Here is a 27,453-nt window from a genome sequence, read left to right as displayed (position 1 = left end):
TTAGACAACTTCTTAATGGAAATCAAAGGCAATTGGACATTTCATTCATTGTTCATGCAGAGATTGTGAAATAATTTAGTGAAGGTAGGAAGTCTGCTACAGGGACAAGGGCTCTGGTTGGAGAAATTATTCCTGAGGGGTTGGTGCTTCTGTTTCCAGGATGATCAGCTGCATTGCCCATTTCTGGATCAAGGGGCTCTGGGCGCTATATTGCTGATCTTGGCCAGAGAGGCTGGCAGGAAGCAGAAGCAGAGGTAGATCCTTGTTTGCATGGAGGCTGGTGGGTAAGGAGCTGTGTCTCTGTCCCGGCAGTGCTTGTGCAGGAGGTTCACACCAGGAGCCCTGAAGTCATCCAGTGCGACGCCCTGCCCATGCTCTGGTCCTTCCTGGGGAACAAGGCGCTGCCTGTGAGGAGCTCCAACGTCCGCATCGTGGCCACCAAGCTCGCCTCTGCCCTCTACAAGGTGATGGGCACCCAGCTGAAGAAATGTGCTGCCAGCAAGCCTCCACATGTGCGGGAAAACCTCTCCAAAATGCTGGGCTGGTGAAGACGAGATGTTCTCCAGAAAGCTGAGGAAGTGCTGATTTGGACACCTCTGGATTTGCCTTTTTAGCTGTGCCAAAAATGACGAAATCCTAAGGAAGGGTGTGCATCTGCCCCCACTCTCTCCATTGCCCTTCCTAGTCATGGCATGGGGGGCCTGGAGCAGCTCCAGATGGAGGACAAGGTGAAGGCAATCATGGCTCAGCCTCACACAGAGGTGAGGGGGGAGCTGGGCCAATCCCTGCTGGCAGGAAGGGTCTTGTGGCAGCCCAGAGAGGCTGTGCACATTGCCAGGGAACAGCTGTGCCCTGCATGTGCCCCTGCAATGAGCTGTGCTGTTGCCAGTGCCCCTGGAGCTGTAGGGCTGCTGAGCTGTGGGGCAGGCAGAGGACCAGGAGGGTGCATGTGCTGAGCCATTCCTGGAGAGCACAGGGCTTTGGGCTCCCTGCTGTCCCAGGGCAGCCCAGAGGCCAGGCTGTGCCTGTGCTAGCTCTGGGGAAGTGGCTCAGGGATGTGCCCTGGCCTGCCTCAAGTGTCTGCCAGCAGGAGCATGTTTCCCTGTGCAGCTGTTTAGAAGTTTGCAGGAAATGTGTCCCAGGAAATATGGAGCTTCAGATGCTTTAGGTTTACATGGTGGCCTCTGTTAAACTTTGCCTCTGTTAAACTTTGTGTCTCCATTTTGCAGATCTGGCTGGTTACAGTCTTACTGCGGAGTTTTCTCCGGACTCTTCCCATGTTCCCTCACCCACAAATTCCTCGTCTCCCGTCCAGAAGAGCTCTCTTTCCTCCTAGCTCAAGAAGAAGCTGCCGCCTGTATGAAGAGTGTTTGAAGAATAGGATTGATGCATTAGCCTTCATAGTTACAGATGTACATATGTTCCGATCTTTAGATGTAGTTCTGAATTAATGTGTTTTGATTGTATCTTTAAAATTTGATGACATATTTTAATTGTATATATTTTTTGATGATGAAAAGAAAATAAATAGATAAATAAATAAAATATAAATAAACCAAGAGAAGAATGTGAGACCAGGACCTGCTAGCCTAGAGATTATGGGAGTGCAGCTCACTCAATGTGCCAGTGTCCCACCACATCCTTTCCTCATTGGGTCTCTCCCTCTTTGGCCATGTTTTCTTTGTGTCATTTGTGCTGCTCTTTGTTACTTGGCATTACAACAGGGTCACCTGTTGACCTGTTTGAGGGACAATGGATCCAAAAGATCCTGTCCAGTCAAAGGTTTTTGTCTTGGTTTGGAAAGACAGGAGTCCTCTAAGGAAGGCAGGAGCCTCCCCTGAAATGGAGAATGTAAACCCTCCCCGCCCCTCTGAATCGCTATAAATTTTAAATTAAGGGGCTCTCATGCAAAAATATGGGAGCAGGAAATAACAGTTCTTTAATAGGGAAAGAAAAAAAAAAGGATAAAATAAACAATGCAGTACACTAGAACAACACTGACAGAGTCAGAACCCAATCAGACACCCTGCAGGTCAGGATGTTGGTGGCAGTCCAATTGGAAAAGTGGCTGCAGCCCTCCTGAAGTGTCAGGTGTGGTTCTGCTGGAGCAGGGGGAATCTGTAGAGAAGGATGTGTTCTTCCTCTGAAGACCCAGTGGGAGAACAGACAGCTGCTGTTCCTCTGGGGAATCCCGTGGAGAAAGCCGTGCTGGTGTCTCAAAAACCTCTGGATTATATCTGGGTAGCAATGCTTGGCTCCTCCCTCTGAGTGGAGCATCTCACAATGGGATGTTATAGTTCTTATCAGTCATGCAGTGACATTCAATAGTCTGTTATCAGCAGATGTCCCCTCCTAAGGGAGGTGTGAATGTGGTCACTCAAAGAGAGAGATAAAGCAAACTGCCCACTTGACAAAGGTAATCTGCCATACAGATGGTAATGGAAAACATCTTGCATTGCAATCTTCAACACCAGCGCACACCAGATCTTGGCAGGGAATGTGCTGACACTGAGAAATTGCCAAATGACACTGAGAAACTGCCAACGTTCTGTGCCAGCAAACTGCTGGAATTATGCTGTGCAGGCATCTGAAAAATTCCAGATCTGGGCACTGGCGGTGTCAGCAAACACAAGATTGGGCTGGTGTAGGCACCAGGTATTTGCCTGGTTTGGCTTTCTTTGCCAGCAAATTGCTGCACTTGGGCTGTGGTGGCACAGGGAAATGTCCAGATCTGGGCATCGGTGGTGCCATCAAATACCAGGCCTGGGTGGTGACAGTCTTGGCACCAGGAAATTGCTGTGTTTTGTCTTTTTTTTCCAAAAAATTGCTTCTCCCCCATTGGTGCATCCTGTGTCACCCCACCTTATCTCCAGCCCTGGCTCCCTTCTCCATTGGATCATTTGTACCCTGACCCCTCCTGCCTTCCTCCAGTTATATACCCTGGCCCCAGCCCTGCTTCTGGCTCTTCGCCTCTGGTTCCCTTCAGCAGAGGTTGTGTTCCTGCTTGCTCCTGTTTCCCTCTTCACCCTCACTTCACCTGGACCCTGGGATTTTCCCTTAATAGACCCGGCTGGATCTACTCTGTGAGGAGTCCTCTCATCCCTCTGGTGAGGCTTTGATTGCACCATCTGGCCTCAGGGTCTGCTGGGCTGGGGGAGTTGTCAAGGCAGCCCCAAGTGGAGACGCTTTCGGTGCTGCAGGCACCTCCCTGGGAAAGCTGCTCTGGCCACCCACAGCAACCAACTCCTTTTCCCAAGCAGCAGCTCCCAGCGTCCTCCACCGAAGCCCAGAGAGAGAGGGAGCAGCTGCCCTCAGCCCTGTCCTTTACCGCATCCCAATTCTCATGGAATGTCCCCCCTCGGAGAGAAACTCCCAGAGAAGAGAAGTGTGACCAGACCCCCTCCTCCCCTGAGCTTGTTCACTTCTTTTGTTTCTTAAGGATCCAGTCCATCAGAGCAGTGGGACTGCACTGACAGCTGGAACACCAGCAGGGGTTCACCCCACACTGCCCAGTCTGCACCAGGCTCAACAAGGTCTGCTTCCCCCCTGATTCCACCAGGCCTCTTCCCTTGGCTGTGGTTTTGCTGGATAGTGGGTCAGGACAGTGAGAATCTCCTTCATCCATTCATTCACTATTTAGGGCCCTGTAGACACTTCCTCAATTTCTCTCCAAGGTGACCTCAGCCCACCAATGATGTCACAGCTCTTGTCCATCGGGTCAAGAATCCCCCAGGAGGACACTCTGGTCTCTCCTCCAAGGACACAAAGCAGCAAAACCCCCAAGGAAAATCTTCCTCCTTGGGTGAGTTCCAGAGCAAACAGTCAAGGCAGTGGCCTGAAATGTTTTCCCAGCTGGTCAATAACACTTCTCTGATGGATCCACATTGTCCCTGGGGAAAGAGATGTGCAGAACCCTTCACTGTTGCCCTGGAATGTCAAACAGGAATCACAGCCACAGACAGCTCTCAGGAACCACTTCACTGTGGATTTTCCTTCCTGGAAGCCCAAGATGTCTGAATGTCGTCCTGGTGCCTCAGGGCCTGGGCAAACGGCTTGTCAGAGATGCTGGCAGAGCACCAAGATCCCTCTTCCTCACAGGGCACCTCTGTTACCCCAATTAGCTCCGAGTGGCTGCCTGAGGACAGGTACCCACTTCCCCATGAGCCTGGGATGGGCACATCCTGCTCAGGGCCAGTGCTGGCCTGGGCCCAGAGCCAGGGCCATGGCCCAGGTGCTCTGGGAGGGCTTCATGGCTGCATGTGTGACAGGATGAGGGGCACAGCAGGGCATATTCCCCTCTGGACAGTGCTCTTGGCATGGAGCTTGGTTGGGTTTGGCATCTGCAGGGAAAGGGATATCGGGTTGTGTGGATGTGGGAATTGTCACTCCTGAGCCATTCCCCAGCCCTCAGCCTTGTCTGCAGATGATCAGCATTGCCCAGTGCTCCCCAGTGTCTGCAGTGTCTGAGATGCCAATCAGCCACCTGATCACATGTCCTTTGTTCCCCTTGTTCTTCCACATGTTGGGTTTGGGGCCGGGCTCAGCTCTGGGGTGTCCCACAGGGAAAGCTCTGGGAGGGGAGGGGCAGCAGGAGATGGGGGATCTGGCACTGGGCGCTGTTGGAGGATGGATTGTGTTGGAGTGGGGGTTGTCCCCACAGGGTCTCCAGGTGCCTCTGTCTCCCTGCCTGCCCCCCTTGGCCCCCCAGGGGCCTGGGCCCTTCCAGGGCCAGCTGCCCCTTGCAGGAAGCTGGAGGGATGCCAGGCAAGGGGGCTGGATCCGTGCCACACGTGGGGTGGGATGGACTCTGTGCCAGGGCTGGGCTTGTGGCCAGGGCGGGGGGCTGTGCTAAGTCGGGCTTTGGCCTGAGGGCTGGCAGGGAGGGTGGAGGGAGGAGTCCCAGCAGGGATAAAGGTGCTGCTCACCTGCTGCAGCCTCAGGCAGAGCTGCCCAGAGCCACAGGAAGATGAAGGTGGCTGTTCTCAGTGTGGCCCTGCTCTTCTCCATCCTGCTGTGCCTCCCAGCACAGGCCAAGGTGAGGCACCAGCCAAATGCTGTCCTCACATCCTGCCCTTTCTGGCCTCCCATCCCACCCTTTTGGTCCCTCCTCTGTGTCCCATTCAGGGTCCCCAGGTGCCCTCCCACTGACCATTCCTGAGGCCTTTCCTTCCATGCCCCCCCTCAATCCTTTGCCTTTCTTCCTGGCCACTGCAGAGGGGTCCCCCTGTATAATTCCCTGACTCACCCCCACTCCCACAGCATCTCCCAGTCCCGTTGGTTTTGTCCCCACCCATCCTCATTCTTCTGTCCCCACCAAGCCCCTCCCTTGCCCACCCATGTCCCTACACCTCAATTCCTTTCTCCTCCCCTGTACCTCACACCCTGCTCCTTCCACACCCTCAGCCCTGTCCCCTGGGCCCTCAATTGACCCCAGATCAGTGTCTTTGGGTCTCCCCTCACCTCAAACAGATCTTTTTGGAGGCCCTGAATTCCCATCCCTCTGCCTGCATCCTGCTCCCTGCTCCGTGTGTCCCCCTAGCCCCACAAGGTCCAGTCCAGACCCAGCCTTTGTTCTCCTTTCCAGGCACTCCTGGAAGGAACCCAAGATGATCTCCGGGAGGTGAGCGGGCTGCTGGCATTGGAGGGCATCCCCTCAGGGAACTGGGGGGCAGTGGTGTCCCCCTATCCCTTGCTGGCACCAGGGACATCCCAGTGACCAGCAAGGTCTCCTGGTCTCTCTGCAGTTGGATTTAGACAATGTTGCGATCCTGGAGACGCCTCTGGTGGGTACCACGAGTTCTGCCGGTGTCAGACCCTCCCCTTGTGTGGCCACCACAGCCCGGGCCATCCCAGTCTATCCCAGCACAGCCCAGTGCACCCCTCCTGACAGCCCAGACAATGCCCTGCCCCAGGGCTCCTCCTCCAGGGAAGCCTTTGCCCAGGGCCCTGCTACATTCCCATCCCTGTCACCCCAGGACCCCCTGGATGAGCCAGGACACAGCTCCTGCCCCAGCTGTGCCTCTTGGCCAGGAGCCCAGCGCTTCCGGGCAGCAGCACAGCAGCTCCTGCACCCCATTGCTGCCACAGCCCCTTCCCCAAGGCCCCCCTGCTCTCCCCTGCTTCCCAGTGCAGCCCAGTGCCCCCGGTGTGTCTCTAATGCTGCCTTTGTCCCTAGCCCCCTGTGGCTAAAGAGCTGTGGGCTCTCCTGCAGCAGAAGCACCTGGCTGCCTCTCTGGATGCCTAGGTGAGCCATGCCTGCAGGGACAGGGCTGGGGACAAAGCCCATCCATGCCCAGTAGGCTCCAGAGGTCACCTTCTGGGGTTTGTCTTTTAGTGTTGGAAGGACCAGTGTCCTTTTTCCTCCCCAGTGGCATGAAGAGATGATCATCCATGGAGGAACCCCCTGATCCCTTTGAGCCCTGGGCCATTTCTCCTGAATAATCAATCATCAAGAAGCAATAAACCCTTTGAGCAAAACTTTGCTCTGTGTCTGTGTGTGTGTCCGTGGGTCTGGATTTCCTCCTTTCCAGTGGTCCAGGCAAGTCAGGCCAGGTCTGGGCTCTGCTGCCTTGACACAGTCTGTGCTTTCCCCCCAGACAAATGGTGTGTTGGGAGTTGTGCAGAGTCCAGGGGGAGTGGGTTGAGTAGGTGGGTGGGTGTCCAGGTGGTGAGAAAGGCTTTGGTTCACTGTGAGTGTGGTAGGAATGGCCTGTGTTTAAAAGAAAAAAAATAAACTAAAAAAAAAGCTTTCTTTTAAAACTTTTTCTCCCTGTGAGAAATGACTGTTCACTTCTCAAAATTTTGAAAGGTTTATTAAAAGTTTAACAAAAATTCAACAAGAGGACTAAATAAGGGAAAAATTACAGTACTGGGAGCCTCCCCCACTTCGTGACTGGTAACCATGTGGCTGGCTCATCCACACAATGGCTGCTCTCCCTTATATATCCTTGCTGTTGCAACAGGCAGCCCCAGCTCCTCCCAAAGGCTGTCTGTTGACTCTTGGTTGCTGTCCATTGGTGTAGACTGCTTTCTTGGAACTGGATTGGAGGGCAGGTGTTGCTAAGCCATGCCTCTTAGGAACAATCTGCCCCTCCCCAAATGCCCGGACAACCAAGATCATACCAGGATAACAATGCTGGGCGGGGGGGGACACATTGCAGTAACATAACTATACATCTGTACAACTTCTCTTAACACACTTAGCATGTTCACCCTTTAATTGGGAGAGCCAACCACCTCATTACTCATCTCAAACACTGTGGCATTCACATTCTCTGAAAAATCCCTCCACCCAAGATTCTTCTCCTGGGAAGCTGAGAAGCCTCAGAGAAAAAGGAAAACAATTCTTATCTCATTTGCTTCTCCTGTGTTGGGCTCATGTGCAGAATGTGTTTGGAGATTGTTTACCCACAGGTGATTTGTTTGATTGGATTCTGGTGTGAGTTATTTTGTGTCGAGACTCTGGAAAGAGTCAGGAGTTTTCATTATTATTTTTTGAACATTCACTAAGAATCCTTTCTCTGTTCTTTAGTATAGTATAGTATAGTATAGTATTCTTTACTATAAGATAGTATTATAAAGTAATAAATTAGCCTTCTGAGAACATGAAGTTAAATGCATCATTCCTGCCTTCGTCGGGCATCCCTGCAAATACAATATAACACTCCCAAAATTCTTGATTTACTCAAAAGAATTTAAATGCCAAAAAAAAATCTTCCTATGTCAAAAGTATGTTGAAATTATTTATTTGTCTTGAAATTTGGTTCCCTGGTGGGATGGGGCTGCTGGGTCTACCTGTCTATGGGGCACTGTGGGGCTCTGGGGTTTCCTGGGTGATGGGCCCTACACAGTCACCTGTAATGCCTGGCCACAGTGGGGTAGAGCCACCGCGGTGTCCTAGAAAAGGGCGAGTGGTTCTACCTGGCTCCGGGGTTGTTCTTGGCCGCTGGGTCCATCGGCTCCAGCAGGACTTGGGTGAATTTTGGGGTGGGCCAGGTGGATCAGTTGTCCCTGGCCATCCTGAGAGCTCACCAGGGCTCAGTCGTGTTCGCTGACTCCAGTTCCAGTACTGAAGGAACCACTGAAGGCACTGCCCCAAGGAAGCCTCACAGCAGAACTGGCACAGGGCATTGCCCTGGCAGAGGGACAGGGAAAATGTCTTGGCCGTGAGCAGCAGAATGGCCAGAAAGCCCCTGGTGCAGGAGTTCCCCACCAAAGCAGGTTGAAGGCAGGTTTGGGTTGCATTCCTGCTGTCCTGGCAGTGAAATTCTGGGCAGAGGGCACAGAGGTGTCTTCTCCATGGGGCTCCAAGGTGACACGGAGATGCTGTGAGGGAGCTGAGCCCTGCCTGAGGGCAGACTCAGCCCAGCAGGAGACCTGGGCTGACACCACGCTGGAGTCCACAGCTGGCTCAGGGGCGCCGCGGTGCCATGAGTGGGGAACAGCTTCCCCTGAAACAGGGAAAGCTGAACCTTGGAGCCACCTGCTTCACAGCTGGAATGGTGTCAGCATCAGGGAGCAGACTAAAGAGGAGAGGGAGGCCTTTGGTGTGAGATTCTGAGGAAGCTTTATTTGTCAAAGGGAACAGGCACCAAAGAGCCTCAACCACCAGTGTGCTCAGGATTTTATACAGCACTAGAACTGCGAGTGAGCACGATCACTGAGCCAATAGGAAATCAGGGAGGGAGGAGCAAAAGGAGGGGAATACATCTCAGGGACCAATGGGGATAAGGGGGTGGAGTGTGCAGGTCACATGGGCCAATGGGGCGTCACACATGGGAGGAATTCCCGAGAGGCGGAACCTGCAGGGAAGGGGTTTACGGGAGACTGACAGGGAAGGGTCCAGAACAGGGGCAGAGTTTACAGGGATGGATAAGGAAGGCACGGGAATATAAGATGGGGATTATAATGATTGAAGGGTAAAAGGGGAGGGATATAACCTGGGAATAATCTTGGGGAAGTACAACATACAGGGGGTGAACTGGAACAGACCATCCAAAAAACTATGAAATAAAAGGGCACTGCAACAGCACTCGATAAAGAGGGATGCAGCACATGTTTTATGGTGCAAAAAGAAAGGATCAATCCTGTGCTATTTTTATAGGGTCTTTTTCTAAGCCTTTTTATAGGGTTTTTTAAGAACATCCCCTGTCTATCCCCAGTTGGTCAGCAACAAGTTGTTACCCTGTATTGATTGGTCACTCAAACCCCTGGTGTGTACGTGCAGGAAAAGTTGCTTGTGAGAGATAGTATTCATTTTTCTATCTAAGAGTGAAAAAGCAGTTTATACAGGTGGCTAGTGTTTATCACAGTCCTATAGCTCTTTTTCAATGAAAGTAGGTTGTTTTCCACAGTCCTAGAGCTCTTTCTGAGGAAAATCAAGTTGTTTTTCACTGCTCCACAATTCTGTTCTCACTAAGAGTTGTCAGCTTTCTCATGGCTTCTGTCGGCTCAGGTCAGGATTCAGTTTTTTGGCCTTTGGCTGCTGTTTCACCACCACAGAAAACATCATTACTGTCCCAAAAAATAAAAGCAGCTGAGATGCAGCTCACTGCCTTCTAGAAAGTGAAAAGAGATGCAGGTGCCTGGAGGCCCACGAGAAAAATGGCGGTATTGAAAATGTGAGAAGCAAAGTTTTATCCATAGAGACACTGCCTGACCTCAAGGAAGACCTTTCCTACCAGTCAAGACTTCCTTAGTGTCCTGGGGTGACATTATGATGCTTGTATCCCCATCCATATGTTCTGTGCCTTTAAGACCAGCTCTGAAGAGTGGAAGTTTTGTTTGGGTTTCTCTTATCAGGGACACAGAGACAGGCAGTACTTAGGGCTGTTTTGGCTTCCTGCTTTCAGCTTGCTGCTTTGCTTGCTCTCTTTTCTGCTCTTGCTTCTGCTCTGCTTTGGCCTCTGCTTATTAGCTAGTTTAGCTAAACAGTCCAAATTCCTTCCTGGACTGTTTCTCCTCTCCTGTTTCTGTGACCATCTTGAACCTGCTCCGGACCGGGACCTGGGAACACCGAGGGTTTGCACCGTTTGGCTGCAGCAGCTGCTCCAGCGCCGGAGGGACTGAGAACAGAGCAACCACCCCCGAAAGAGACTTTCTGATTTTGTCATCTTTCTCAGAGTGGTGTCATCTGGTATTGTTCATTTTGTGTGCTGGGGGGTGTTGTGTCTATCAATTAAACAGGTTCTTTCCACTTCTCTCTGAGGAATTTTTCCCGAACCAGTTGGGGGGAGGGGCCGTGTGGGTTTGCTTTCTGGAGGGGCCCTCCTTTGCAGATTCTTTAACAAATTTGCCCTAAACCAGGACACTTAGGGAACAGCCTGCTTTAACGTCAATTATAAATTAATGTTATATTGCCTATTATGGAAAGAAAACTAACGAGAGAAAATCTTGAAAATGGGAAAAAATCATTTGAGGTAATTGCTCATTGAAATCTTTTTCATTAATTCCACTCCTGACAAAATTAATTCTTTAAGATAATTCTGGTAGAGGTGCAGTTCCTTTGGGTTTTGTGCACTCTGAGGAGTCCCGTGGGAGATTTGGTGCCAACTCCATGAGCCTCAGTTCCTCAAAGAAGATGTCACAAATGTCCAAGAAAAGGAAGTGCGAAGCAAAGGCAGAAGACACCTTCCAGGGCCCAAGATAATGTTCTCCTCCCTACTGGATTTTTGCCCTGGTCAGATGGGACTGTCCAAGGGGGAGGGAGACTTCCTGAGCAATCCTTTGCTCTCTGGGCACTGATCAGATTGATGCCAGGAGAGGCTCCCTGGAGCAGAGGCTAGGCAGAATTAAAGGAATAAAGCAGGGATTTATTAAAAGCCCTTCCTTCAAAGGATTCACCTTGAGCAGGACAAGAGCCCAGTGGTGGCTACACTCAAAACGGATGACTGGTCAGGAGTTTTCACACTTTTCTAAGGTTTGGTCCATTTAAATATTGGGGTTAATTGTCCAGTTACAGCCTCAGGTTATGCAGTCCCATCATCCCGGTTTGCTCTCCTCAATTCACTGTTGTTTGCACTTTTTGGGCCTGAAGCTGCAACAATGTCCAGTTCTGGGGCTGGAAAAGGATTGTTTTGTCTGACTACACTGTGAAGAGAACTTGCTAACACTCTGTATGAAGTCCAGAGTTACAGACTAATGCAATACAGAATCGGGAAATATGATAGCTAAATCTGAAGGCATCAGCCTGTTCAATGTTCCCTTGGTTCCATGGGGATCCACAGTGTCACAATGGCCGCTTGTTCCCATGAGGTTCCCCAGTGTCGCCATGGTGTCCTTGGACCCACCTGGTCTAAGTGACCCATGGTTCCATGAGGTTCTGCAGTGTCACTGTGGTGTCCTTGGACCCACCTGGTCACAACTGACCCATGGCTCCATGAGGTTCTCTGGTGTCACCATGATCACTGTCAGAGGCTGGATGAGATCAATGTCCTGACACACCATGGGACAAGCTGTCAATCAGTCACACAGTAGGGACAGTGCTAACCCAGCCCTGATTGCCCGAGTGATCAGAAATCCCACCTGGGGGAAGCCCACAAAGGCCCGGCGGCTTCAAAACATGGAGCACAAGGTCAGCCCCTGGTATGGACTCTGCCTTCTCCTGGGGTTTGTGTCTCACCTGCACTGGAACCCTAGAAACTGATAGTCATATGCATGGCTTTCTATAGAGTTTCTGTCTTTCTCTCTCTCTCTCTTTCTTCTTCTTCTGATGCTCTTTATATGGAACATTTTTAGATACCTCAATAGCTTACGTGTTCAATGATTTCTAGGTCAAATGAGCTAGGTTAATGAAGTTACTGCTATGATGAGTGTTTTATGTATAATTGGATGTTGCATTAAATCCTCTTCCAAAGTTTCTTGGTTTTTTGTACTTTCCCAGTAAAATTTTGTGTCATTTCGACCTCTTGAGAATATCTGGCTGGTGTTTATCCTGTGCACCAAACTCAAGTAAAGGAGCCTTTGGTCATCTCCAGCATTTCAGTGTTTTGGGCTGTTACACCCCACAGGCTCACAATGGCCTCTTGTTTCCACACTGGCCCCTTGGTTCCATGTTACATGTCTTTGCATGGGTCTTCAGGGGTGAAGAGATAGACGAGAATCTTGCTTCATGATCAGAAGGCTGGATTTATTAATTTATGATATATATTACATTATGACTATACTAATAGGAATAGAGAGAAAGGTTCAGAAGCTGCTAAGCTAAGAAGAGAAAAGGAATCAATAACAACGGAGCTCAGCTTGTCTTTGATTGGCCCTTAATTGTACACAAGCAACATGGACCAATCACAAGTGCACCTGTTACATTCCAGAGCAGCAGATAACAATTGTTTACATTCTCTTTCTGGGGCCTCAGCTTCCCAGAAGGGGAAAAATCCTAAAGAAAGGATTTTTATGAAACATATCGGTGACAGTTCCATGGGCCCCAACAGTGCCACAATGATCCCCTTGGTTCCACAACTTCCCACAGTGTTGTAGAGAATACATTGAAAAGGAGTAGATATAAAGTTCCAATGATAGTTCTAGATTGTTTGTTTAATGTTTTATAGTTACGTAAAATTCATTATTATTGTTTGTCAAAGGTTTTATAATTATGTAAATCCCCTTACCATTGGGTATTGCCCCTGCTGCTCCCACTCTCATCTTAAATGGCGAACCAACCGAGACCATAAAGAAGATGATTACGTCACCTAATAAGCAAATATGAAACTCCCATAAGACTTAGCAGAAAAGGATTACATAAAAAAAACCCCTAGAACAATGAACCACCATGCAAATAAAGAATCAGAATAACGCCTCTAAACAGAGAGAACATCAGACAATATCAAAGGCCCTGGTCAGAACTTCTTCCTTTTGTCACCCTAACCAGAGTGGGCCAAGAGAAGTAAAAGATTATGAGCCTGAAACCAACAGGCGTCTACTCAGAGACTCTCATGAGGAAAGAAGACCCAGCTCTGCTGGACGGTGGAGCCGACCTCCTCCTCCTCCTCACTGTCTCAGGAGGAGCGGTGGTGTGCACACACCCCCATGGGTCCCCTACCTAGACTGTTTCCAGTAAAGCTGAAATCACTAAAGAGCTGGTCACGTGTCATTCATAACAGTCTTGGGGACTAGTCTGGGACAGGCCACACCCAAAGAGGACTGAGGGCCTCTGGGATATCTGGCCCTATCTGGAACGGTGGGCAGCAGCCTAGGACCAAACAGTGTGGAGGATCATTGGTGAGTAAAGGTGGTGGCAGGAGTAGGAGGCAAGCAAAAGAAGTGTGTGTGAGGCGAGGCCTGGCAGCCCGGAGCCCCGAAGCAGCTGTGGGCCTCTGAGTACCGTGGTTCAGACTCCTGCGAGGGGACCGGCCACAAATGGAGGGAAGCAAGAGAAGCCTGAGTGAGTGAGATGCCTCCCAGGGGAATAAAGTGGGCCCCCCCTCTGGGTGTGTGGAGGAATAGAAATGTGAGTGGCACACAAGGGGTCGTGTCATGGTTTGACCCTGGCACAATGCCAGTGCCTCCATGAGAATACCCTCTCCCTGGTGTCTGCTGTGAGATGTGACCAGGAATAAGAAAAGCAGGCTCCTGCTTAGAAATAAAGAAAACTTTATTAACTAAACTACAAGAAAAGAAGAAAAAAAAACATAAGGAAAATGAAAACCTTACAAAAGCATTTTCCTCCTCCCCCCTATCAAATTTCCCAATGCAATACATTCCCCCAAATCACCAACTCTCAGTCCAGCACCGCCCTTTAGAATACTCAGTCTTCAGTTCATGAAGAGGAGAGGAGTCCTTCTTGTACCATAGGCTTCCCTTGGAAACACGTTGAAACCTCTTGTGCTTCCATGTCACTCAGCACCACCCGGAAAATCCTTTTGCCATTGTGACATCTTCCTTCCATGCCCAGTGCTCTCACCACTGTGCATGGACCAGAGCTGCTTCTAGGGTTGTCTTTCAAGGATGCCTTTTCTCACTCCAAAAAAGGCACAGTGTCTCCTTCGGGACATCTGTCCCCCCCCCAATTTTTTCACCCCCTGGGACTGAGGGGTACCCACACTGAACCCTCCTGGTTCTGAGGCACTGCCTCCCCCTAAATGCAGTCTCTGTGTCACAGGAAAAAAAATGGTTCCATCTATGGCCACACAAGAAAAGTCCAGCCAAAAGGCTACTCCGTCATCTCTCTCCCCACTCAAGAGTCTTCTGCACTTCCCTAGTGGCCCATTCCCTCTTATCTCATCTCTTACCTCTTTTCTCATTCAGCTCCAGGAGGATCAGCATTTGCAAGGTTTCTGTCATGCAGGAAAAGGGTTAAAAATTTCAGTCTCTGCCTGTCCCAGAGCTCTGGAACTTCCCACGCTGCCCTGCCGGGCACCTTCTCACCACACTCTCCCCCTTCTCCTCCTGGGCCGGCTGCTATCACATTCCATCACTGGCTCTCCCTCTCTCTCTTCTGGTGAGGGACGGGGGGGTGGCTGCCCGATGTCTCTTGGTGCTCCTCCACCATTCCATCCTCAAGGGCCTCTTCACTTCCCATCTCTGTCCAGACCCAGGTCTACCACAGGGCTGCCCCTCCCCCACCCAGCAGCAGCAGCAGCTGAATGGGGGAGGGAGATCCGACCTCTTTCCCTCAAAGTCCCAAGAGAGCTTCTCAGGGGCGCAGCTCTGGTTTTTAAACCCTGTGTGTTCTCAGAGGTGTGTCCGAACCTCACTGGCTACATCAAGTGCCAATATTAAAATCTGAGCACCCATTGGTTTGACCACAGCATCCCAGAATTCCCATTTCCCGGTCAAACCAGCACAGGTCGGCCTTCCCCTTTAAGGCTTGGCAGGTGCCCTCAGGGCGTGCTGAGGGTGGCAGACGAATTGGTGAATTGGCATGCAAACCCCGAACAGAGCTCCGGGTACAAGGAGGATCGGGGCAGTGTGAGTCACGCACAATCCCTGCAGTGGGGAGACACGGGTCCCTACCAGGGTTTAGGGTGCCCCAAGTACAGCAGCAGCACTGAGTAGAGCCAAGAGGGCCTCAGTGCCCAGGGTGGGACGGTGGTGCTGGGGGTTCAGTGTGCCACAGTTCAGGTAGAAACCGTAAACCCACTGGAGACACCTGGGGGGATTGGGGTCACAGGGCAGGGCAGTGCTGGGTTGGCTGACAGGGCAGGGCAAGGCTGGACCTACCCCTTCTTCCCCCCACACAAAATGTTTAGAGCCAACAATCTCCTCCAGTGTGTCACAACAGGCAATGTTGGAGGTGAAATCCCAATTGTGGCCATGGGCACCTGGCTGAGAAGGACAGTTCTTTTTCATAGGAAGGAAAGCACAGAGCCCCAAGGTTTGGAAGGCAGGTGAGAGCCCCAGTAGGCCAAGGCCAGCTAGACTTGTCAGTAATGGCAGATTTTGTATTTAGGGAATTTTGGAGGTGGAACCCCAAATTTGGCCATGGGCACCTGGAGAAGCAGGACAGTTCTTTCCCATGGGAAAGAGAACATGGAGCCTTCCGCAGTGTTTTGGGGACAGATGAGAGGTGACCATTGTGAAAGTACGGCCAGACTTGTCCTGGCAATATTCCTATTGGAAGAATCCCCGGTTATCAGGAACTTTGGAGGTGAAATCCCAATTCTGGCCATGGGCGCCTGGAGCAGAAGGACAGTTCTTTTGCATTGGGAAGGAAAGCACAGAGCCCCAGTGTTTCAGCAGCAGATGAGAAGTGACCCTCAACATGCAAAGGTCACTTGGACCAGTCAGGCAGTCCATGGGAGGCCAAACCAGCCAGACCTGTTCTGTGTTCCCTTAGTTTTATGGGGCTCCATAGTGTCACAGTGGTGCCTTGGATCCATGGGGCCCCACAGTGACATAATGGTGACTTGATTCCATGGGTTCTAGCAGTGTCACAATGGCCCCTTGATTGCAAGAAGACCTGCAGTGTCACACTGGCCCCTGGGTTCGATGGGGCCCCACAATGTCACAGTGGCCCCTAGGTGTCATAGGGCCCTGCAGTGTCACAATGGTCCCAAGGATTCCATGAGCCCTTGCAGCGTCTCAATGGTCTCCGTAGTTCCCCAGGCCCCACAATGTGACATGACTCCACTGTTCCATGAGACCTGCAATGTCACAATGAACCTTTGGACCCTGGGGCTTTGCTGTGTCACAGTGGTCTCCTCTGGCTCCACAGTGTCAGAATGGACCATTGATGACAGGAGGCCACTCTCTGTCACCCTAGAGCTTTGGTTCCATGCAGCCCTGCAGTGTCACAATGGTCTCCTTTGGTTGCCCAGTGTCACAATGGACCACAGATGGCATCAGGCCCTGCAGTGTCACAATGGACCTTTGGTTCCATGCAGCCCTGCAGTGTCACAAAGGCCTCTTGGTTTCATGAGGCCCCACAATGTCACAGTGCTCCTCCCAGGGTCACAATGGTCTCACTGGTTCCATGAGGCCTCACAGTGCCACAATGCTTTGCTTATTCCATGGAGCCTCACTGTGTCACAATGGTCTCCATGATTCCATGAGTCCCCTGAGTGTCACAATGGTCTCTGTGATTTCATGCCCCTCACTGTCACAATGGCCCCTTGGTTCCACGAGGTTATAGAATGCCCTAATTGTCTTTGCATGGTTCCATGAGGCCTTGCAATATAACAATGGACCTTTGGTTCCATGGAGTCTTGCAGTGTCACACTGGCCCCTTGGTTCCATGACACCCCAAAGTGTCAGAATGGTCTCCATGGTTCCATGAGGCCTCACGGTGTCACAATGGCCCCTTGGTTTGATGGGGCCTTTTAGTGTCACAATGACCCCTACATTCCATAGAGCCACCTAGTGTCAGTACAGTCCTCTTGGTTGCATTAGGCCCAGCAATTTCACCGTGGTCTCCATGATTCCATGAGACCCCACAGTGTCACAATGGCCCCTTGGTCTTACAGAGCCCCACAGTGTCACAATGGTCCCTTGGTCTTACATAGCCTCACAGTGTCACAATGGTCCTTTGGTCTCACAGGGCCCCACAGTGTCACAATGGTCTCTTGGTTCCATGGCCCTGTGCTGCTACATTGCCCCTCCCCTTTTCAGGCTGCCCTGCCAGCTGAGAAATGCTCCTTGGGCCTCGACGTTGGCCAACAGCCCCTGGGCTCAGCTCCTCTTCAGCTCATCACAAACACTGTCTGCTCCAGGCACTGCTGCTGCCCAACCAGCTCCTGGTTCCTTTAGCAGCAGACCTGGGAACTATTTTTGTTCCCTCAGTGGCACAAGATCCCTGTTCTCACCCTGCCAAAGAAAGCTGTGGGTGCCAAGTGCGGCCAGGATGAACCATTGCTGGGACTGAAGCCCCTCTCTTGGGGCCCTGCAAACAGCACTGCAAAAGGAGCTCTTGAAGCTCTTCTGGGCCAGCGACTCCCTCTGAGTGGGGCCTCTCTGAGCCCAGAACTCTCCTGTTTGCTGCACTCGGGGATCCTGAACAACCACAGAGCCTGGGCCGATTCCCCCACTCCTCCAGGCTCAACCAGTTTTGTGGAGAAAAGAAGAAACCTCACAACTTTATAAAAGTTGTAAATCTCGGTATGTTTATTACAGCACCAGACACATGTGGAGAAAACTCTCCTCAAAAGGCATGTGTACCTCTGAGAACTTCAGATCTCCTTTTATCCCCCTCTCAAATACATATGCATACAGTTTCACAATAGGTTCATACATATTCATTTTTATGGGTTTCGTGTGACTTTTACCACTAGTTCCTTTTTATCAGAAAGAATTCCAAGGTCAGGCTGACTTGCCCTTACAGCAGTCCCTGTCCCTCTCTATCATCTTCTGTCTCCTCCCCTTTATCTCTGTCTTTCGCTGAAGTAACTTCACAGAGCTGAGGCTTTGCAGTCTGGCTAAATAACTACTATTTCTAACCACAGACTCAACACAAAAATGTACATTTCACCTAAATTAAAATGGATTTCTATCCTGGAAAATTTTCACTTTGCTTCAAACCCTTTGCCCTTTGCTGGGGAGATGCCAAAGCATCAGCAGTGAGCATTGCCTGCCCTCAGGGGAATTGCTCACAGGTGCCTTGCACTTGATAGTGGAACCTGTGGTAGATAGGGAAAGGCGCTGCGGAAGATCTCGCGATGTCACGGAAAGCCAGAACCTTCTGATCCCCTTAGATAAGACCCTTCCCCATAGATAAGGAATTAACATAGGAATGTAACCCCCCTAACCGAATTCCAGTAACTTTCCATCCCCTACCCAGTAACTGTCCATCCCTTACTAACCATAGATGGTAAAGACAGACCCACGCTGACGTAGAGACCCCTTAGACTATAAAAACCCATGAGACGAGATAATAAACGCCTTTTGACCGTCCATCACATTGATGTCTGCGTGTGTCATTGGCCCGAGTGGCCCTGGTGAGTGGGCCGCCGTGCTGTTCGTCTGAACCAGGTCACCTGCCTTGCTCCAGAAGGCAACAGGAGCCCTGGAAAAAGTTAAAGATAGAATGTAAAATGTTAAGCTTTATGTTTTCATAGATCAACTGATAAATTATATAATTGTTAGATTGTTTAGTAATTAAATACAATTATTATATAACCATAAGAAGAATAATGAGAAACTATGTTTGAAATTCAGAGGGGGGCTAAATCAATGTATACAATAGAACGATGTAAGTTTAATAATTAACATGAAAGTTATATAACGATAGAGTATAAAAACATGATCATTTCAGATGTATGGTTGGAGTCAGATTTGGGTTGAATATACCCCTGGCATCCAGAGCTCTTAATAAAAAGCACCGCATATAATCGTTCCGTGATTATGCGGGTTTGAACGCTAACATTTTGGCGACCCAGATGGGCCCTTGTGAGTGCTGCTGAGCGAGTTCGCGACTCGATCATGCTCCAGCCAGCACCGAGGGATTCTCAGGGAGCCCATCGGCCGCAACCACTCCTGCCGCTCACAACGTCCCCAGGAGAAAGGTAAGGGGCTTTTTTTTTTACTTTGGTTGTGTTTTGGATGCATGCCAAATAAGACACAGCGAAGCTATGCTTGGTTGGGCTAAAGGAATTCCTGGTGATACAAGCCTAGGCGCCATTCCATAAGACAATCGCGAAAGCGTTGCGGGTTCGGCAGTTTGTGGTATATTTGAAATGGAGAAACTTAAAGGGCTTTTGGGCAGTAACACCCCTATGCCGCAAACTTCTCCTTTTGGGTGCTTATTAGCACATTGGAAACAGGGTAATTTTGGGGAAGAACTACGTAAAACTAAGTTGATTGATTATTGTAATTCATGGTGGCCAGAATATGCCTTGGAGAACGGCGAAAAATGGCCAAAATACGGTACTCTGCAATATAACACTATTTTGCAGTTAATGTTGTTTTGTAAACAAGAAGGAAAATAGGATGAAGTACCGTATGTTGATCTATTTTTCTATTTACGGGGAAAGCCAGAATGGCAAGATGAATATGGATTCTTAGTGATTAAAACATCTGCAAAGTGTGGGGTTTGTGAGGAATGTTGTTTAGAACACTTGGCATTAAAAGAAAGCCTGAACAGGGAAAATTATACAGATATTGATTTACAAGTAGCTCCAATAGGAACAAGAGAACCTAACCCTATCCCGCCTATTTCACCTCTTGCATCTGTCCCTATCCCACTGCCTGCTCCTAACCCACCTAGTCCTGAACCTGTCTTGTCTACTACACCTTTCCCTCTTTATCCTCCTCTCCCATCATCACCTGATCCCTCCTCCTCAGAAGATGAGCAAAACTTAACTGTGATAGAAAGGGGAAGAAGGTATGCAAGTGAAAAAGATAGCAATGGTAATGAATCAGTGACCTCAAACGCCCACAGAACCCGGAGTCGGTCAAAGCTTGCCCCAGTTGTGAATAGAAAAGGCATAAGCAAACAAAAACGGACTGTGATTGCCCCCTTGCAACAAGGTGTAGGAGTGGAAGGGCCAGTATTTGTAAAAGTGCCTTTTTCCCCGGCAGACTTAGTCATTTGGAAACAGTCAGCCGGAACTTATAGAGAAAATCCTGATAAAATGGCACGAGTAGTAAAAATGGTTATAAAAACTCAAAATCCTGACTGGGATGACATAAAAGTAATATTAAATACTCTGATGGATTCTACTGAAAAAGAAATGGTACTTAAGGCAGCCAAAGAGAGGGCAAGGGAGGATATTAGAAATGGACTAGTAACAGGGAATTTAGATGCGAATTTCCCAATTGAGGATCCAAATTGGGACCCTAATTTATTTTGCGATATGAGGAAATTACGGAAATATCAAGAGTGGATCCAAATAGGAGTTCAGAATGCTGTGCCCAAAACTATAAATTGGTCCAAACTATATGAGGTTTGACAGGAAAAGAAGGAATCTCCCACTGCGATTTTGGAGAGGCTTAAGGAGGTGGCAAGGAAATATAGAGATCTTCAAATGGACACAGTACAAGCAAAGGTTCAGCTCGCTCTCATATTCTTGGGCTAATCACAGGATGACATTCGTAGCAAATTGCAAAAATTAGAAGGGGAAGAATTAAGGAATTTGGATAAGCTACTTGAGGTAGCCTGGAAGGTATATAACAATCGCGAAAGAGAAGTTAGTAAAAAGGAGCAGCAGAATCTTTTGGCAGTAATACAAGGGAAAGGGAGCCCAAATTTCAGGGGACGTAACAGGAATGGTCGGGGTAGGAGACCAGTTACCCAGGGGTTAAGCCTGAATCAATGTGCATATTGCAAGGGGGTGGGACATTGGAAGTGAGATTGTCCAGAATTGTTTCACCAGGACAATCAGTTCCAACAGGGAAATGCTGCCAAAGCCATGGTGTTAGGAGAATATAACTAGCTGAACCTGTGGAACAGGTTCAAGAACTCACCACAAATATACAATAGAATTTAATCCGCCAATATTTCCAGTAAAGAAACCAAATAGGTGAATATAGGTTAGTGCAGGATTTGAGAGCAATAAATAAAAAGGACATTTATCCAGTGGTAACAAATTCTCACACATTGCTAACATCTGTAAAGGGGATATATAAGTGGTTTACTGTAATTCCTTTAAGAGATGCCTTTCTCTGCATACCCTTTGATAAAGAAAGTAGGAAACTGTTTGTCTTTGAGTGGAAAAACCCAGGGAACGGAAGAAAGACCCAGCTCACCTGGACACGACAAGCACTCGCCGACCCTATTTGGAAACTAACTGGCAAAGGAAGTGGAGATTTGGACCAAAAATGGGCAAGTACCAAGAGACCAATACTTACTGTTGCAGTATGTTGATGATATACTAATAGCTACAGAAGAAAAAGCAACCTGTATAAAGGTAACCACTGAGATTTAAATTTCTCAAGGGCAACGAAAATTAGGTACTAACCGTATCCAAGCTATTTGTGCTATTCCAGAGTCCCAGAATTTACATGATCTGCGAGTCTTCCTCGGGATGGCAGGATGGTGTCGCTTGTGGATCATGGACTATGGACTGATTGCAAAACCCCTGTATGAAGTTCAGAAGACGCAGCCATTCGCCTGGGGCAAACCACAGAAAGAAGCCTTCCTAAAATTAGAGGAAGCACTGACATCTGCTGCAGCATTAGGGTGTTACACAGCTTGCAAGGTGTGGGATCTCAGCCTCTCAGGACTAGGGTGTAGGGTGACCAAGACCACCCCTGGGGGGGCTCGGGAGTCCTGGAATGTTGCCAGAAATGTCTGGTGGCTAGACTTTGATCCCACATGGGAGACGACATCAGTATGAGGATAGGAGGATTTCACCGGGGTGAATGGTGAAGGGATAAGTTAATTGGAGTGTGAGATACAGGGTTTAAGATTTCTGTACAAGGGGGTCTAAAGAAGTAAGATGGAGGAATTGGGGCGTGCCCTTCTCCTTCTTCCTCTTCTTCTTGGCCTCCATCTTCTGTGGTGATGTTGGCACTTTGGGATTGGTCCTTACCAAAAGTGCACTGGTTAATAAGGGTAGAGGGTATTGGAGAAAAATGATAAATATTGTATACGTAACTCCGAGTATAAAGATAACTGGCCGCCCCGGGGACTCTCAGTGTGTGCCCATGGCTGACTGCTGAGCAGAACTCTGTCAGGCCAAGAGAAAATCTTTTAGATAAGCAATTAATAAACACCGAGACCGAGAAAAGATCTGAAGTCCCTTCTCATCCTTTGGAGCGCGGGCTGCCCAAGGCCACCTCGGGCCTTTCCAGACCATCTAAACAGCCGAAAATCCGACAGCAAGGGTTTTCAGGGTGAAGAGAGAGACAAGAATGTTGACCTCATGTTCAGAAGGCTTGATTTATTATTTTATGATATATATTACATTATGACTATACTACAAAGAATAGAGAGAAAGTTCTCAGAAAGCTAGCTAAGCTAAGAATAGAAAAGGAATGAATAACAAAGTTCTGTGTCCAGGCAGAAAGCAAGAAGAGCTCTGCCGTGAGTGGTCAGTAAATCCAAACATCCACAGGAGACCAATCACGGACCCACCTGTTACATTCCACAGCAGCAGATAACCATTGTTTACATTTGTTGCTGAGGCCACAGCTTCTCAGAAGGGAGAAAAAATCCTAAAGAAAGGATTTTTATGAAAAGATGTCTGTGACATTTCACCTTTTAAAGTCTATTAAATTAAAAAGAAAAATGTTTGTAATTTTCTCTGCTGTGCACATGCAGAGGAAAGAACAAACACTTGACAGGTTATCTGTTGCCGATCCAAATCTCAGTCAAGTGCTGGTGTGGAATGAACAGGGAATTTCTTCACCTGTAGAACACACAATTCTATCAAATTACTAAAACAATCTTACAATATAAGAAAATGCAAAAACAATGCAAAGAAAGTTCAAGTCCAAACAGCTGAGTTTCAGGAAAAAGTCCATGGACTGAAGATGTTCCTCTTTGATATATCTGAAAGTCCCTTTTTGGTCCTGAAACAGGTTTGCTGCAGGAAAGTCCATCAATAGTTGTCAAAAGTCCATCAATAATTATGAAAAGTCCATTGACAGTCACAAAATAATTTCAAACAATTTGAGACAACTTCTGGAATGTCTTGCCACTGCCCTTTATTTATTGAACAACTTGGCTGGAACTAATTTTTGGCCCTTCAATGCTTCAGAGCTGCTGCCAGCTATTCAACTCCTTTAATTTTTTTTTGTGATCGAAAAGAGCAGCAGCAGCAGACCAGCCAGAGAAAGGCCCTGGGGGGCTCTGGCCCATACGGACAGACCAGAAACCCCAGATCTAGCCCACAAAAAGGCGGGCCAGGACCAGTAGGGGAAAGCAAAACCCCCAAACCCATCAGGAGGCCAGGAGGTGGCCCCGGCCCAGAGACAAGAGCCCAACAGCCCAAGCCCAATCCACAAGGCAGGCTCTGACTTGCCACAGGCCTGCACTCTGCTGCCAGTACAATAGCAGAACAGGTGGTGAGATGCTTCTTTTCCCCTAAATCACCAAGACATGCCAGCAGCAGAAGTATAGAAGCAGCCCCAAGGACCCTCATCTCGGGTCTAGGAATGTTTGTTCCCCACAGCAAGCAAGCCATGATCGCTTCACGCTGTGCCCTCTGCCTCTGCAATGTAAATGCAACAGGTGTGTCTCCCATCTGCCTCACGGCACCACCCCCTCTGGGCTGGGGACCAAAGGCAGAACTTTTGGGACCCGCCTGCCCCTCGCCGCTGGGGCACAAAAGCGGGGGCAGAGATGGCAACCTCCAAGGGGCAGCAACTGACCAAACACCCCCAAACCCACCGAGAATGCTGATTTTGAACACAGGCAGACGGGCTGCACCCACAGCCAGCTGGCAAGCACCCCCTCCTCCCCGGAAGGAGAGACCGATGCCCTCTTCCCCTGTCCCAGCTCCCCCCGCAGGGGCAGCCCCGGGACAAACCAAAAAACTCGGTGGGGAAGCCGCGCTGGATGCAGGAGCCGCCGCAGACTGCTCCGAGGGTCCCACGGGTTCAGCGCCGTTTTCAGCATCATCCCAAACAGGCACTGGCTCAGCTTGAGGCGGCGGGGATGCGCAGGAACATGCCGCTGCTGTGTCGCTGGGCTCTGAGAGTGGCAGCAGGCACGGCACGGGGTCGGCAGCGACTTCTGCCGCTGGCTCTGGGGTCAGCTGCAGAGATGCAGTTGCAGAAGCCAGCGGAGTGTGCACGGGAGGCGGCAGGGCTGGCACGGGCAGCGGCGGAACAGCCGGGAGGGGCAGTGGCGGAGGATCGCTGTTGCTTAGCAACATCAGCACAGCCACAGGGAGTGGTGTTTCTGAGCTCTCAGGCGCAGGCGGGGAAGCCGGCAGAGGCGCAGGCGGGAGCAGGGAGGGTCTGGGAGGCGCTCGTGGCGCTGGCTGGGGTGGTGCTCGTGGCGCTGGCCGGGGCGGGGCCTGCAGGGCTGCCAGGGGCGGTGCTTGCAGCGCTGGCTGGGGCAGCGCCGCCCATTCTTCACCCCCTGGACAGAGAGAAGGCAGAGGGAAAGACTGCTCCAACTGAGCATGCTCTAAAGACGCAGTAAAAAAAGCTTCTTCGGCTCCCGGCGAAATTTCACCCCCCTGGCAGGGTGGCAGGGGGGCTGGAAAGCAGCAAATCATCCCCCAAAGGGTCTTCTCCTGCTGGAGATGAGGGAAATGGAGTTTGTCCCTTGCAGTTAGCAATCCAGGGAAAAACAGTTGCTCGCCGTTTCAAAATAGAAAAGAGTACACAGAAGACTGGGTAAATGCGGGGGCGTCCCACACCACGGTCCCAAACGAATTGGAAAATGGAGTCCATGCACTCCCATACGAAAACATCAAAGGCATAGAGCACATTTGTAAAGAACCCAAAAAGCTTTGCCCATCAAAAAAACTCATAGAAATCTGTCTCCAACAGGAGAATTCCGTCTTCTTCACCCCATTTTTGCCAGAGGGCAATAAGTTTCTCCTCTGAAGGAGAGAAAAGAACCTCATCCTGTATGGGGGAAGTCCTCCATATCAGCAGCCACAAACTACAAATGGCTGCATCTTCAGAAAGGGAAAAGCCAACAGCACCTTTTGAAAGAGTCCAGCATGCTCTGGCCAGCTGCATGGTGCTGCTAGGCTGTCCAAACATCTTCCTGTGAAGCTTTTCAGAAGGTTCTCTTTGTGGTCAGCCTTGGCTGTGAACTCTGTCCAAATCAGGATCTTCAGTTCTTCAGCTCCTGGCTAGAATCCACTTCTGTGGTCACTTGTGAAGCAACCATCAATGCCACACATTTGGGGTTTACCCAGTGCAGCAATATGCTCCTCTGGGGTCTCACCAGTTGATGGTTTTTGTCCTGCTCAGTCAGGGTTCACCAATTGTTACAGGGCTTGCAAGGGTCTTCAGGGCAAAGAGAGAGACGAGAATGTTGACCTCGTGTTCAGAAGGCTTGATTTATTAGGTTATGATAGATATTACATTATTACTATGCTAAAGGGAATAGAAGGAAAGTTCTCAGAAGCTAGCTAAGCTAAGAATAGAAAAGGAATGAATAAACAAAGGAGCTCTCTCTGATTCTGTCCCAGAGAGAGCTCGGTCTTTGATTGGCCCTTAATTGTACACATCCAACATGGGCCAATCACAGGTGCACCTGTTGCATTCCACAGCAGCAGATAACCATTGTTTACATTCTTTTTCTGGGGCCTGAGCTTCCCAGAAGGAAAAATCCTAAAGAAAGGATTTTTATGAGAAGATGTCTGACAGCGTTTCTCACCCTTGGGTACCCCAGACCCTGAAACGGGGACCCTGCACAGGCAGCACCCCTGGAGCCCCTCTGACCCCACCTGGGGAAGGAACCTCTGGCATTGCCAGGAGCCCCAGCAGCCCAGAGAGAGGGGACACCAATACACACTGGGGCTGCAGGAGCCCAGACAGGAGGGAGCCTCTGAACCCCAAAGTGGAGAGACCAGATAGGGGAACTCCGTGGTGGGTGATTTCTTGCTGAATCTTGGTGGTTTGGGTTTTTTTGCTGAATCTTGGTGGTTTGGGGTTTTTTTGCTGAATCTTGGAGGTTTGGGGTTTTTTGCTGAATCTTGGTGGTTTGGGTTTTTTTGAGGGTGGCTGAATCCTGGTGGTCTGGAGGCTTTTATGGACATCAGACATCTGGTGACTTCTAGAAATGGAGTCAGGCAGGGGAAACAGCCTGTCCCCAAAATCCCACTCTTGGCATCCCTCATCCCTCTCGGCAGTCCTCCCTCTAACATCCCTAAGCCTCTGGGAAGAGCCCAAAGGGATGGAAGAGCCTAAAACACTGCTGGAGTGCCTGAGCTGCTCCCAGCTGTGGATGTTCCTTTTCACAAACCTCTCCTGGACAGTGCCACGGGGGGTTGGGAAGGAGTTTAGGGGATCCTGAGAGGATTGGAAGGGGTTTTGGTGGCTCTTGGCTACATTTGTGGTGCTGGGAGGGGGTTAAGGGAGCTTTGGAGGGGTCTGTGGGAGAGTTTTGGGAGTTGTGGAAGGGCGGTGTTGCTTGGAGAGAACTTGGGTGGGTCTAGGGAGAGGTGGGAAAGAGTTTTGATGGATCTTGGGGCCATTTCTATTGCACAGAGTGGTTTGGGGTGTGGGGGACAGCAGGGATCTGTGGGGTGGTTTGATGGAGCTGGAGTGGCTGTGGGGCTGGGAGGGGGTTTTAGGGCAGCCGTGACCCCCCAGACCCCTAGAGTTTCCCCCAGACCCTGCGCACAAGGTGCTGCTGGGGGACAGGGGCTCCATGGAGGGGTTTGTGTTCCTGGCACCATGGGAGTGAGGGGGGATACCCCGGGGCCCTGTGTGACTCCCCCATGCTGGTGTCACCCCCTTGTCCTCCCCTCAGGGCTCCTGCCCCAGCTCTGCTGCCCCAGAGGGAATTTGGGGAGGGGGCAGAGGGGGTGAGCAGCCCCTGCTGGGGGATGGCCCCAGCCCAGCCCCTTTGTTCAGCACCGAGCTCGGCTGGGGCTGCAGGAGGAAGAGGCCAATGGGAAGCAGATCCTGCAGCTGGGACAGTGCTTGGGGTCAGGGCAAGGTCCTGCCCTGCACACCTGGCTCAGGTGTGACCCTGCCTCAGCAAGGGAGTGGGACATTCCCATCCCCACGGATCAGGGCTGGGAGCAGCACTTGGAGCACAGACATGGAAATACTGGGAGCGACTGCGAGCTCACTAAGAGGGTGAATTATCCCCCCTGCCCTTTTCAGGCCTCCCTGCCAGCTGAGAAATGCTCCTTGGGCCTCGGCGTTGGCCAACAGCCCCTGGGCTCAGCTCCTCTTCAGCTTGTCACAAACACTGTCTGCTCCAGGCACTGCTGCTGCCCAACCAGCTCCTGGTTCCTTTAGCAGCAGACCTGGGAACTATTTTTGTTCCCTCAGTGGCACAAGATCCCTTTTCTCACCCTGCCAAAGAAAGCTGTGGGTGCCAAGTGCGGCCAGGATGAACCATTGCTGGGACTGAAGCCCCTCTCTTGGGGCCCTGCAAACAGCGCTCCAAAAGGAGCCCTTGGAGCTCTCCTGGGCCAGCGACTCCCTCTGAGTGGGGCC

The sequence above is a fragment of the Melozone crissalis genome, unplaced genomic scaffold (assembly GCF_028551555.1).
Source record: "Melozone crissalis strain CALT ecotype California unplaced genomic scaffold, PUWL_Pcris_2 ptg000073l_1, whole genome shotgun sequence".
In the NCBI taxonomy this organism is placed as follows: Eukaryota; Metazoa; Chordata; class Aves; order Passeriformes; family Passerellidae; genus Melozone; species Melozone crissalis.
The sequence above is the reverse complement of the archived record's forward strand: the minus strand, read 5'-3'. Positions refer to the sequence as shown.